Source organism: Selaginella moellendorffii, unplaced genomic scaffold, assembly GCF_000143415.4.
Source record: "Selaginella moellendorffii unplaced genomic scaffold, v1.0 SELMOscaffold_12, whole genome shotgun sequence".
NCBI lineage: Eukaryota > Viridiplantae > Streptophyta > Lycopodiopsida > Selaginellales > Selaginellaceae > Selaginella > Selaginella moellendorffii.
The window spans coordinates 2,306,528-2,319,895 of record NW_003314273.1 but is presented as its reverse complement, the minus strand read 5'-3'; positions in this window follow the sequence as shown (position 1 = coordinate 2,319,895).

The window sequence follows — 13,368 nt, the reverse complement described above, 5'->3', positions numbered from 1 at the left end:
AAATATAATAAATATTAAGTTTTTATCTCTAAAAGATATTAAATTAAAGATGTGAGGGCTAAGTGTACGGCTATGATGCCGTATACTAATATTAGCGTAGTGGGATTTTGGTAGCCGTCGGATTGGTTTCAATCCGGACCACTCGCTCCTATATATAAGCTAGGGTTTTTGAGCTAATTAATATGCACATTTTCTATATTCCCTTTCCATATTCCAAGCACTCACATTAGTGGAGGTGAGGGGCACTTTTAATTGTCCTTGAGGAGAGCTTGGATTTGGGATTTTGGTTTAGATTTAGCTTTTGCATCATCTAGATTTAGCTTTTTCCATTTCCTTTCTTTTGTTCTTCCCTTTCAGAATTTTGGTTTAGATTTAGCTTTTTGCATTGTCTAGATTTACCATTTCCTTCTAGCTTTTTGTTATTTCTCTTCATTTACTCTTTCTTTTTCGTTCATCTTCATGGCAGATCAGCAATCTCCTCCTTTGACTCTAGAGCAGTAGTTGGTCCAATTGCTTGATGTTATACGCTTGCAATTGAACAATGAAACTCAATTGATGGCAACATTCACAACACATGGTACAACTCCTTCTACTCTTGGTGCCAATCTTTGCATTCGGCCGGAGTTCTTTCATAGGAATCCTGGGGATGATGTGTACTATTGGTTCGATCACTTCACGGTGATTGCCACATATCATTTTTGGGATGATGCTCGATATTTGCGTGAGTTTCCCATGTGTCTTTAAGGGATGGCATTGTAGTGGTACAATGGTTTGAGCGCAGCCACTCATGGGGATTGGAGTGTTCTCCCGGATGTCTTCAAATGCGTGTTCGGACATGCCAACAATTATGATGATGCCTTCCAACAATTGCATCGTCTTTGCCAAGGGTCGTCTGAGTCGGTGATGCAATTTGGCGTTCGTTTCCGAAGTCTCTTGCTTCGTGCAGAGCCCAATATGTCAGAGTGGATCAAGTTAGGAATGTTGTGGCCAGCATTTCGTTAAGATCTTGTCGGATTTGTGCATGCATTTGCTCCCGCCACCTTTGATGATGCTCTTCGCTTGGCACAATGTTATGAGATATCACCTTTTCCACTTCTCGCTGCACGTCCTTCCGCTCCACTTCCTACAAGTGATGGTCTTGTTCCAATGGAGGTTGATGCTGCTGCTGATCGAGTCCAAGGACAAGGGCGAGGATGTGGTTGTGGCCGTGATGTTCGCTGTTGGGCATATGATGAAGTTGGTCATACTTATCGGCGTCGTCGGCGTTTTCTGGATTGGCGACCTCCATTTCCTGGGTGGAGACCTTGGCGTCAGCAATGTCCTGTTGGTGCTACTGCAATGGAAGGTTTGGACACCGAGATGTATCCGGGAAACGAGGAGTCGCACGAGTAACGGAGGGACCTTGCGCAAATAAGTCAATGACCCCTCCATCTTTCTTTCAGGAGTATCATCTCGGCACCAGTTCATCCAGTGTTTACTTTCCAAGCTCATTTTTATAATAAGAGGTCTCCTATTATTTTCTCCGTGTTGGTTGATATAGGTTCGAGTTTATCTTCTATTGCTCGACCTGTTGCCACACATTGTCATCTACACTTGCATCGTGCGGCGGAACCAGTTTTCATTCTTTATGGCAACGGCTGTACACATGCATGTGCACGGGATGAGGCGGACCTGGTTGTGCGTATAGGCGATCTTGAGCTTGAGTTGTAGTCGTTGTGGGTGGTTGTAGCGCATGTGATCATGGGATGAGATTTGGATATACTGTCACCGTGGATCCTTGGAACCTTGGGGGATAAATGGGGATAAAATAGCCACTAAGGGCTCTCTCATCAAGCAATTGCCCCTTTTCCAGTTGGCTTAAGGGGAGAGAGATAAGGTGCGCTACAGTTGGTATCAGAGAAAATGGCACGGGTTCGATTCCCATTGATTAGTGGCTACTTAAAAATATAATATACCCTTGAGCAAGGTATATTCCTACCCCTAAAATTTGAAATCGTACGTATTGGGCATCCATGCGTATGTCCTTCCTCTTGTGTGGAGTATCCACGGACGAAGGTATCCACCGTGGGACTGCGGTACGGGTGGATGACTAGTTACCTCACATGGAATAGTTAATTTACACAATGGAAGAATTGGTAGATTGAGTGCGGAAATGGAGGTGCTGGTTCCCCTTGGCTCAGTAGGGGTTGTTAATCAATAGTCAATGAGGACATTGACATCTCTGAAGGGGGGGTGAGTGTAGCGCATGTGATCATGGGATGAGATTTGGATATACTGTCACCGTGGATCCTTGGAACTTTGGGGGATAAATGGGGATAAAATAGTCACTAAGGGCTCTCTCATCAAGCAATTACCCCTTTTCCAGTTGGCTTAAGGGGAGAGAGATAAGGTGCGCTATAGTGGTGCCGAGTCAAGTTTTTGACCTCATTCTTGGTATGGATTAGTTGCAGCACAATCATGCCAAGTGTGACTTTGAGGTTTCTCCCCCTTGTTTCATACTTCCTTATGTTTTATCCATTCCTCTCACTTTTGTACCTCTTCATCCCTTTATTTTTACTTTTGCTTCCATTACTTTTGTTCCCCCAATATTTCCTCTTATGTTTCCATCTTGTTTTGCTCTTCCCTTTTTCAATCCCTCTAACGATCTTTGTGTTGCAGCAGTTGACCGGCCCATGAAGGAGTATTTTGATCTCTTTGAATTTGACCTATCGTCTGGGGCCAAAATTGCCACACGTCATCCGATTCCAACTGGGGATGCTCATCCAATTAAGGTTCCTATTTGTCGTCGGTCACCCAAGGAGATCAAGATTTTACATGCAAACGTCAAGGAGATGTTGGAAAAGGGTGTTATTCAAAAGTTGTGGAGTCCTTGGGCATGTGAACCTCATTTTGTGACAAAGCCTGATGGGAGTATTCGTTTCTGCATCAACTATCGTCCATTAAACAAAGTGACGATCTCAGTTGTGTACCCTCTTCCTCACATTGCTGATCTCTTGGATCATCTGGGGCGAAGTCGTTGGTTCACCAAGCTAGATCTTGCTTCTGGGTACTGGCAAGTCCCAATGGCCAAAGAAGATATTCCTAAGACTGCTTTTCGTACACTATTTGGTTTGTATGGCTTCTTGGTGATGCCGTTTGGTTTGAACAATGCTCCAGCAACTTTCTAACGGATGATGGATGAGGTTCTTTGCGATATGTTGGAGGTGACTACTGACTTCATTGATGATGTCTTGATCCACTCGAAGGGGACGTGGGAGGAGCACGTTCGTGATGTTTGTAAAGTGTTGGATTGGTTACGCGATGTTGGTTTAAAGCTGAAGCGGTCAAAGTGCGTGTTTGGGTCCAAGGATACAACTTATCTTGGGTACTGTATTTCTCGTGAGGGTTTGCAAATTGATCCTGACAAACTTGTGGCTGTTCTAAAGTTCCCTACTCCGAAGTGTGTGAATGATGTGCAATGCTTCTTGAGCAAGGTGCAGTATCTCAGTTGTTTTGTGGATCATCTTTCTGGTAGCACTGCACCGTTGCGAGCATTGTTGAAATCATCAACGTCATCTTTCATCTGGTCTCTGGATTGTGAGCGGGCGTTTGGGGATCTCAAAGAGCTATTGACAACTCCTCCGGTTTTGGCATATCCTGATTACACTCAACCTTTTATTTTGCGCGTGGATGCTTTTGACTTTGCTCTTGGAAGTGTGTTGATGCAAGAGAGCTCAACTGTGCCTGGTCAGTGCCATCCTATTGCGTACATAAGCTGTACATTACAACCAGTGGAGATGAATTACTCCACGACGGAGAAGGAGTGTTTCACAGCAGTCTAGGGTTTTGAGAAACTTCATGCATATTTACATGGTTCTTGGACGTTACTTGAAGGTGACCATGCTGCTGTGAAGCGAAAGAACCTTGTTGGTCGTACTACTTGATGGGCTTTGAAGCTTAAGATATATGATTTTGATGTTGTTCATTGCCCAAGGAGTTCTATGGTTGATGCTAATGCCTTTTCTCGAGCTCCTCTTCCTTCTTCACTCACTTCTCATGTTTCTAATGAGCCTGTTGTTCCAGCCTCTATGGATTTTCTAGACGAGGATTTTGTGCCATCGGCAATTGCTGTCCTTGACGTTCAATGTCCACAAGGAGCAGAGCAAGATCTACCTTCTCTTGATGAGGTTCGCGAGGCTCAAAAGATTGAGCCGTGGATTCAAAGGCTTCGAGATGGGTTTGAGAATCCTGCATCACTTGCTAATAACTTGCCTTTTTGGCATTTACATTCTCAATATCGCCTTGAAAACGGCCTTCTTTATTTTATGGGGACGGATCTTGATGATCATTTACGGCTGGTGGTGCCTTCTGCCTTTATTTCACAATTTCTCCATGTATACCATGATTCTCCTATTCTAGGTGGGCATATGGGACACCGTCATATAACCGAGAAGCTACACATGTCTTTTTATTAGCCAGAGATGTGACGTGATATTATCCGGTATGTGCGTAGTTGAGTTTGGTGCCAAGTTCATAATACTCCCCCTCGTGCTGTGGAAGGACGGTTGGAGTCAATTGTGTTTTTTTGTCCGTTTGAGTTGGTGGCATTTGATCTTATGGGACCTTTTCCACGGTCGACTGCTAGCAATGAGTATGTTATTATTATTTCTGACTACTTGACTCATTGGGTGGAAGTTGATGCTCTTGCTAGCGCCTCTGCAACTGTTGTTGGATACTTCCTCCTCAATCAAGTGGTGTTCCAGCATTCTTGTCCAAAGTAGATTCTTTCGGATAATGGTCCTGTATTTATGGCTGAGGCATTTCATGTTTTGATGTCTCGGTTGGGGATATGCCACAGTTTCACGAGTGCTTATCATCCACAATCAGATGGTCTGGTGGAACAGCTCGTTCGGACATTCAAAGGGATGATTGTGAAGTATGTGAACTTTTAGCATTCGGATTGAGATGGTTATTTGCCGTTTCTTCGGTATGCATATGTCACAGGGGTGCAGAGTTCTATTGGTGCTTCACCATATAAACTCCTATATGGTCATGATCCAATATTACCAACGGAGTTGGGTTTACTTTTGCAATTGTCATGAGCTGCCGATGCTAGGTCATGGGATCAATATTTGACGAGCATTCTTCCACTTGTCCGAGCAGAGTCTGCCGAACACTTAGGCCACATACAAGTGGGACAACAATAGCGCTACAACTCCCATCATCGTCCACCTGCAGAGTACAAAGTGGATGATTTGGTGTTAGTTTGTTTTCCCCATCTTACAGTATGTGGTTTATTTAAGGGGCTTCTTGTGCAGTGGAAAGAACCATATTAGGTGTTGCGGCAAGTTGGACCACAAGTTTATGAGGTTCGGCATGATGTTCAGCAGGCCGATCCTTTAGAGATTGTGCATGTGCAGTGGTTGAAACGCTTCATACAAAGGGATCAGGAGGAGTTAATACCACCTATAGATCTGCCGATGCCTCCTCTTGACATTCCTCTAGATCCTGGCCTATCTACATTCCGAAAGGAGGGGATGATGTGAGGGCTAAGTGTACGGCTACGATGCCATATACTAATATTAGCGTAGTGGGATTTTGGTAACTGTCAGATGGTTTCAATCCGGACCACTCACTCCTATATATAAGGTAGGGTTTTTGGGCTAATTAATATACATATTTTTTTAATTCCTTTTCCATATTCCAAGCACTCACAAACAACACTTATATTCTGGGCCACCAAGTGTGAACTATATGCAAATTTGTGAGAACTGGTCTTTACTCCACTATTTGTCTATTTTCTTAAAGAAAGGCTTCAAAAAGTAAAATCTAAAAGGCGTGGTTATTAGGCTTCTGAGGATGGTAATGATAGAGATTGGACAAGTTTTCCAACAATATTTTTGTCACATGATTGTATTTATATTTTATATAGTTGTCTAATCACTATGGACATGGATAACTATGAATTAGGATTATAGGATAAAAATGGAGAATAATTCCTTTACTCTTTCCTTTTGGAAAAGCATAAACAATTGCAAAATAATTAAAGTAAATTGAACCAATAAAAAAGGATAAAAGATTTTACCTTCTAAATATTAGGAGACCCTAATAATTTAGCTCTTTATTTAAAACTACCATTGATAAACTTGATGCAAACATTCACTATATCATTTCATAAATCCTTCCCATCCATAGTGTGGAACTTAAGCATTCAGGGTTTTGACCTCTTTACATTATATTGGCATTCATTTGGTTCATATGCTAATAATATTAAGTGAAAATACAAAATATTAATTTTCATATCTATCTTATTTGTGTTGTATAGATTCACACATAATAATACCCTTCTGTTAGTTTGTAAGTGATTAGAGAGACTCAGTGGCTATAAGGTCTACATTAGAGCTAATTTAGGAAGTAACAAAAAAAAAATAAGCCATTTGAATTTGAAACCTTTATACATTTTACCTCACTGATGTTGCCAACACTTGCACTTCAATCTTGATAGACACTTTAATCTTGTTCAACCAAAATATCATTTTCAATCTTACTTTTAATTTGATTTTCTACTTGTAAATTTTTTAAGAAGAAGATATATATTTTACAAGAACAACAAACTTGTATAAGCAAAAGATCTAGCTTTTCCCATATTAAATGCCTCCTTTTGCAATACAACAATTAAGATTTTTCTGTGACAGCTAAATTGGTATAATCTACACTTCCATAGTTGTTTGTGTAGGGCTTTCAGGTTCACTGTTAATTATAATTATATAAGAAATAAGTAAATTGAAAGTCTAGAGATAAGAGATTCAATCTTTACTTTTTCTTAGATTGGCATCCTTGGGCCCATGAGCAATCATAGTGTGGGAAATCTAAATTAACCATTTTATATTGCAACTTACCCCAATAATCTCACAAATGATATTAATTTGTAGTTGTGAGGTTAAGTGTACAACTATGATGCTATATAGTGTAATGGGATTTTGATAGTTGTTGATTTGGTTTTAATTTAGACCACTCACTCCTATATATAAGCTAGGGGTTTTAGGTTAATTAATATGCACATTTTTATTATTCAACAACGTACTAGAGTTTTTGCATTAAATTAATCTTAACCACACCGACCAATCTACTACGCCAGCAAGAGGTTGGCACCAGCGGAGTCCAACTACACGACCACCAAGGAGTGTCCCAGAATGGTATATGCCGTCAAGAAGTTCTGCCACTATTTGTTGGCCAACTACGTTAAGTTCATAGTCGATCACCAGGCACTACTCCATCTTCTCAACAAGCCGAATCCAACTGGAAGGTTGGCACAGTGGTTCTTACTCCTACAAGAATTTGACTTCGAGATCATCCATCGACCAGGATGATTGAACGAGCAAGCAGATCATCTCAGCAGGATTACTACGGGAGAACCACCAACAGGAATACCTGACTAGTTTCTGGATGTCTCATTGTTTCAGGTTCAGGTATACAAGCTGGATCCTGAAGACTTGATCATTGACGTCCACTACTATCTCAAGACTGGGCAGATGCCCAACCACATTCAAACACGGGATGAGTGCAAGACCTTCCTACTTAATTCTCGACCTTACTCTATCGTTGGAGGAGCGCTCTATTGCCAAGGAAAGGACATGGTCCTACACCGGTACGTTTCACCCGAGGAAACGAACTTCATCATCGAGGAAGCACATGAAGGATCACATGGAGGACACTTCACTGCGCAAACAACAGGAAGAAAGATTTTACAAGCCAGACTATGGTGGCCGACTTTGTTCAAAGATGTAACCAAATATTGTCATCAGTGTGACATTTGTACAAGATACGTTGCAGCGCCTGCACAACAGGCTCGACCACTCCAACCCACAATGCCGTTGGAGCCGTTTATGAAGTGGGGCATGGATTTCATGGGACCCATCAACCCTCCAAGCAGTCGCCGCAACTCCTACATTCTGGTCATCACCGACTATGTTACCAAGTGGGCCGAAGCTGTCGTGTTACCTGACTGTAAGGCACGACGAGTGGCAAACTTTCTCTACCAACACATCGTTACAAGGTATGGTGTACCGATGGCAATCGTCAGTGACCGGGTACACACTTCTTGAATGATGATCAACCATCTCTTCATGGCATACAACATCAAACAGAAGTTATCAGCACCCTACTATCCTCAAGCGAATGGACAAGCGGAAGCCACCAACAAAATCCTGAAGACCATTCTGGCTAAAATCGTTAACCAGACTGGGATGACAAACTAACCTCTGCTTTGTGGGCTTACCGCACTTCTTACAAAACAGCTACAGGACAAACACCGTTCCAACTCACATACAGACTGGAAGTGATTACACCCATCGAGTTCATTGTTCCCTCACTTCGAATTGCCGTGGAGCATCAGCTCGGAGACGTCCAAGTTCTTCAGCACCGTCTCCAACAACTCGAGGAGTTGGACGAGAAGTGCTTGGAAGCGTACTACCACATCCGTGCTATGCAGTCAAGGCAGAAGGCCTGGCATGATCGTGCGATGTGCAGTCATCAATGGGATCCTATCTGTGTTGGTGACTGGGTATATCACTACCAGGGTAAGATCAAACCTATTGGTCATAAGTTTGTGCCCAAGTGGAAAGGTCCGTATGTTGTGCGTGAGGTTAACCTCAACAGCAATGTACTACTTGAGGAACCGAACGATCCTGATGCCCAACCATCAACAAGCTGAACAAGCTGCGACGTAACCCTGCGCTCTTACCGCCCGAGACGGATGGTCAGGTAAGTCTGGGAGAGCCTCTACCAGCGATAGATGAAGAGGAGTCTGAGTCAGAAAAGGAGCGATAGGAGGAAGAAGCTGAAGTAGAAGCCTGGCATACGGAAGTACACTGGGAGGAATCGAGCGATGAAGACACTGGCGAAATGGAAGTTAAGATGAAACTGTGGGATACGTACGGAAAACCGGAAAAGGAGTTTGATTGGCATTGGATCATGAGGACACCGATGCACAAGTATGCACAACATCAAGTCAACATCAATCAGGAGATCACGGAGTATGCGATCAGAGGATTCAAGCAAAGGGTGTTGTGTTTTGAAGGAAGAGAAACACCGGTGACCGAAGCGAAAATTTGAAAGGTGTTCGACATTCCTCAGGTAGGAGGAGAAGTCGATCCTACACAAGAAATTCCAACTGACACCAAGTGGTTGGAACCATATTTACGGACGAAGGATCTGGGGAGTACAACCCATTTGTCCTACAGCAAGAAGGTGTTGGCACCTGGATTCCGAAGACGGATAGTCACACTAGCACACACGCACTAGCACACACGTTGGATTATGAGGATGGACTACAAGGAGTTAGACTGGAAGTGATGTGGATCTTTCACCACTTCCACAACGAATATCCTATTGATTGGGCGAGCATACTTTTAAAACAGATGGTTAATACAGTGCAGCGGGCGCAAGAAGCGAGAGATATCGGGGGACGCATCCCGATCCAATCACAGTGGGGACACCTACTCTACACTATTATTACGACAGAGCCCAAATTAAGACGATTAATTTCACTGCACAGTGGCCGAGATATTAAGTCCCAATTATTTTTCTGTGGGCAACCATTTTTCACACCAAAGTGGGGCCTCAACCATTGGCATGTGGAAACAATGGTCAGGATGAATCATCGTTTACGGGAGGAAGAGCCAAAAGAAGTTCCGACTGAGGAAAACACGATTAGGGTTTCTAAGTCGGAGCTGACGGTTGCATTTTTTACAGTGTTCACCAGCAGAGAAAACGCAACCAGGATGATGGCAATCGCAAGTTCTTCTCTCCTACCACTTAAGGCGAAGTAGGCAAAGTGTGAGGGGAAGAACAGCCTGGTTCAACGACCGCGAACTGGGAGATAACTTCAAATTGCTAAGAGAAGGGTTGATCGGACCATCTCCGGAGGAAGAGCGGTTTTACTCACAGATGATGATGGCGATGGATCCAAGCAGGGGAACCATCTGGCTCTACGGTAAAGAGGTCCTGTTGAATAACAAGTTCTTCAGCAAGGTGTTCAATTTCCCCAACGAGGTGTATGAGATGGAGGAGCCACCGTCGAAGATCTACAACGAGTATATGCCGTACCTGAAGGAGGGGACGACCTGGGAGGAACATCTCGCAAGGAGAGCGAAGACCAGGGGGCTGCAGCTATCCAAGTTCTGCGCCGAGGCAGTAGCAGTACTTCGCCCTCTTAGCGTGATCATGGGGTGCAGGAACAACCTGAAGAGCGTCCTCATCAACGTGCTATGGGCGTTCATCGCAGTGGATCGGAATCGGTTCATGAACTGGGCTATGATTTTTTGGGGGTTGTTTTTCCGAGTAGTTGAGACGGCGAGGAAGTTGATGATGAACTTTGAGAGACCAATGCACGATATGAGCAGTTTTTCACCAACATGCCGTGCCCTCCTGTTCACACCAAGGGACACTGAGAGGGGGAATTCACCTGATACAAGCTCACTTCTGTCAGGTCTATCAAGTTCCTTTCTGCTCGAACTAAGAGAAATAAAGAAAACTATTTACATGAGAAAATTGCTTCACATAAAAATGAACAAAAAGTACAAAAGGAAGGCACATCGATCAAGCAGTCAAGACACTCTGAGGATGGAGTGTCATTTAAGTCTGGGAGTGTGATAAAGGAAAAAGTCGGACAGAAGGAATATTTGGCAGCACAAGTTCAAACATCAAAATGCCGCTAAGTCCCAAATAGTTGGACTCAAGGTCAAACTGCCCAAGTTCCAACCCGATGACTCCAACTTCAGTTTCTCAGTGATCTCGGTTCGACACTCTACAGCAGCAACTCTACAACAGACTCGAACACCGGACAGGTACAAATGACCTGGGAGTGGTTACCAAGAGCGGTTGCCAAATGACGACATCCATACTGTAGACACAAACCCGAAAGGACCATGGTGACAAGCATGGACATGGTTGCCAAGGACTTAGTATAAATAGGCTAGTTGTGAGAGTGAGAATTTTATCCCATCTTTACTCTGCACAAAGGAAAACTCTGTAAAACTTTTCTTTATCAACTGCTTGTGAGATTTAATTTCCTACTCTGTGCTCCAAGATCGACACCGAGATGCATTTAGTTTTCACTCAGTTTTACTTTCTGTTGTACCAGTGCATTCACTTGTTCTGGGTTTTTGTTGATTCTGTGGCCTACGCCATCCTTGCCCACCTTCAGTTCTGTTGACGGCCAAGTTCTTAGTGCAGATTGAGGAGTTGTACAACCGGCCAATCATGTAGCCTCTCTTTCTATTCTCGTCAGACTTGTAATCCGACTGGTGACCAAATGCTCAACTGAGCCAACCAATTCGCAATTTCACCATTCCAACCCCTTTTCGCTTTTCCCCTTTGTTTCCTTCTTTTCTCCGTAACATTCATTTTTCCATAATAACAATATGCCTCTCTTACAAGCCCAAGCACAAACTTGTGCAAAATGGTACATTTCAAATCCATCTTGCCAACTCAAGTGTAACCTTGAGTTGCTAATATGCTTCATTCACGAGTCTATAAGCTCTTGAATTCGGACTTCCCGGGATGTCACCCAACCCAGTACTATTCAAATCTAAGGACGCTTAACTCCAAGTATTCTAAGACCCTTAACTGATTGGAAAAGGGAGTGCACTTTTGTTCATGGGCCCTTTCTTTCTATATTTGAACCGCTATGGATTATCTCTCGAGTCGTTCCCTTTGGTTGCTTATAATCCACCATGCTTCTTTGCAAGTTCATGCCCTCGTGAATGGAAGCTGAAAACCGCAGCTCTCCCAAGAGCCCTGCTCTTTTGACACCCTACCCCTCAGGTCAAGCCCAGCCGGAGTATACTGAACCCTTGCCAAATGTCAATTAATATGTGATGCAATTCCCCTAGCCAACCAACAAAGTTAACCCAAGACCTCTTTAATAGCAAATGTAAGCTCTTGAATTTAGACTTCCCGAGAGGTCACCCAACCTAGTACTAGTCAAATATCGGGTCTCAGGTCCGACTTTGTTGGTTGGCTAGAGGAATTGCACCACATGTTGATTGACATCTAGCAAGGGTCTAGTATACTCCGGCTGGGCTTAACCTAAGGGGTAGGGTGTCAAGAGAGCAGGGCTCTTGGGAGAGTTGCGGTTCTCAGCTTTCGTTCACGAGGGCATGAACTTGTAAGGAAGCGTGGTGGATTGTAAGAAACTAAAGGGAACGACTTGAGAGATGATCAATGGGATTCAAATATAGAGGGAAAGGGCCCATGAACAAAAATGCACCCTTTTTTCCAATCGGTTAAGGGTCTTGAGATATTTGGGGTTAAGCATCCTTAAGTTTGAATAGTACTGGGTTGGGTGACCTCCCAGAAAGTCCAAACTCAAGAGCTTATAGAGCCCAAGCTCAAACCCACAGAATATGGTACAAAAAGGTAACTAAAATCCATACCTAAGGAATGAATGTGAAGTCTTAGTCTCTAAATATGTACTTAGATCATCGTTTTCATTTTTGCATATGCAACAAGACTAATTGCCCAATCTCATTGGATAGTACTTGCTAAGACTCATCATTTGATACCAAATGTAGGACAAGTGGTTTTTACCCTTTATCCTATGGTGATTTAGCATAGGATAACCACAAAGTGGAATTTAAACCCTTCATATGCCATGTGTCACATGCCATGTGCCACATGCCACATGTCCCAAGGACAGTGGTGTGGAACCTGAGTTTCAGGGCCTTGGGCCCTGAAAATGAAGGAAAATGAAGGAACGAAGCCAAATTTATAAGCATTGAGCCAAAGAGCGAAGGAACCAAAACATAGTATGACTCCCAAGCATATAACCTAAAGAGCGAAGGGACAAGAGCACAGAGTGACTTGGAACAATCCTAGAGCATCTAGCATCCCAATGCTAAGACCAACATGCAAAACAGAGCTAAACGGAGTTTAGTGCTATTTCAGTATACTAATGGCTTAACAAGAGGATATGAGTACTTCACTAACTAGCATGGTATGAAACTTGGGCTTAGACACAAGCAGACACAGAATAAGGATAGGCACGCAAGCAAGAGCTAAACTATACCTTAGGTTGGTCAACCATGTCTAACCTACCCACTATCCCTACTATACATTTTGAACCCCTATACCCCCCCCACTTCAGGAACACATGTTTTGGGCTTTCACCCTTAGCCACCTTTAGTACCAAGAATTAATCTCTTGGACAAGCTCAAAACTTACTAAATATGGAATGTCTCTAAATTGCAAATTTGGACATGGGACAAACACTATTGTGTTCAAGACAATCTCTACATTTCACAGATATGCCAAATGAGAAAATCTAGACACTTTCCATAAATAGCAATTAGGACTAAATGGTACTAACATAAGGTGCATGATTGCGAA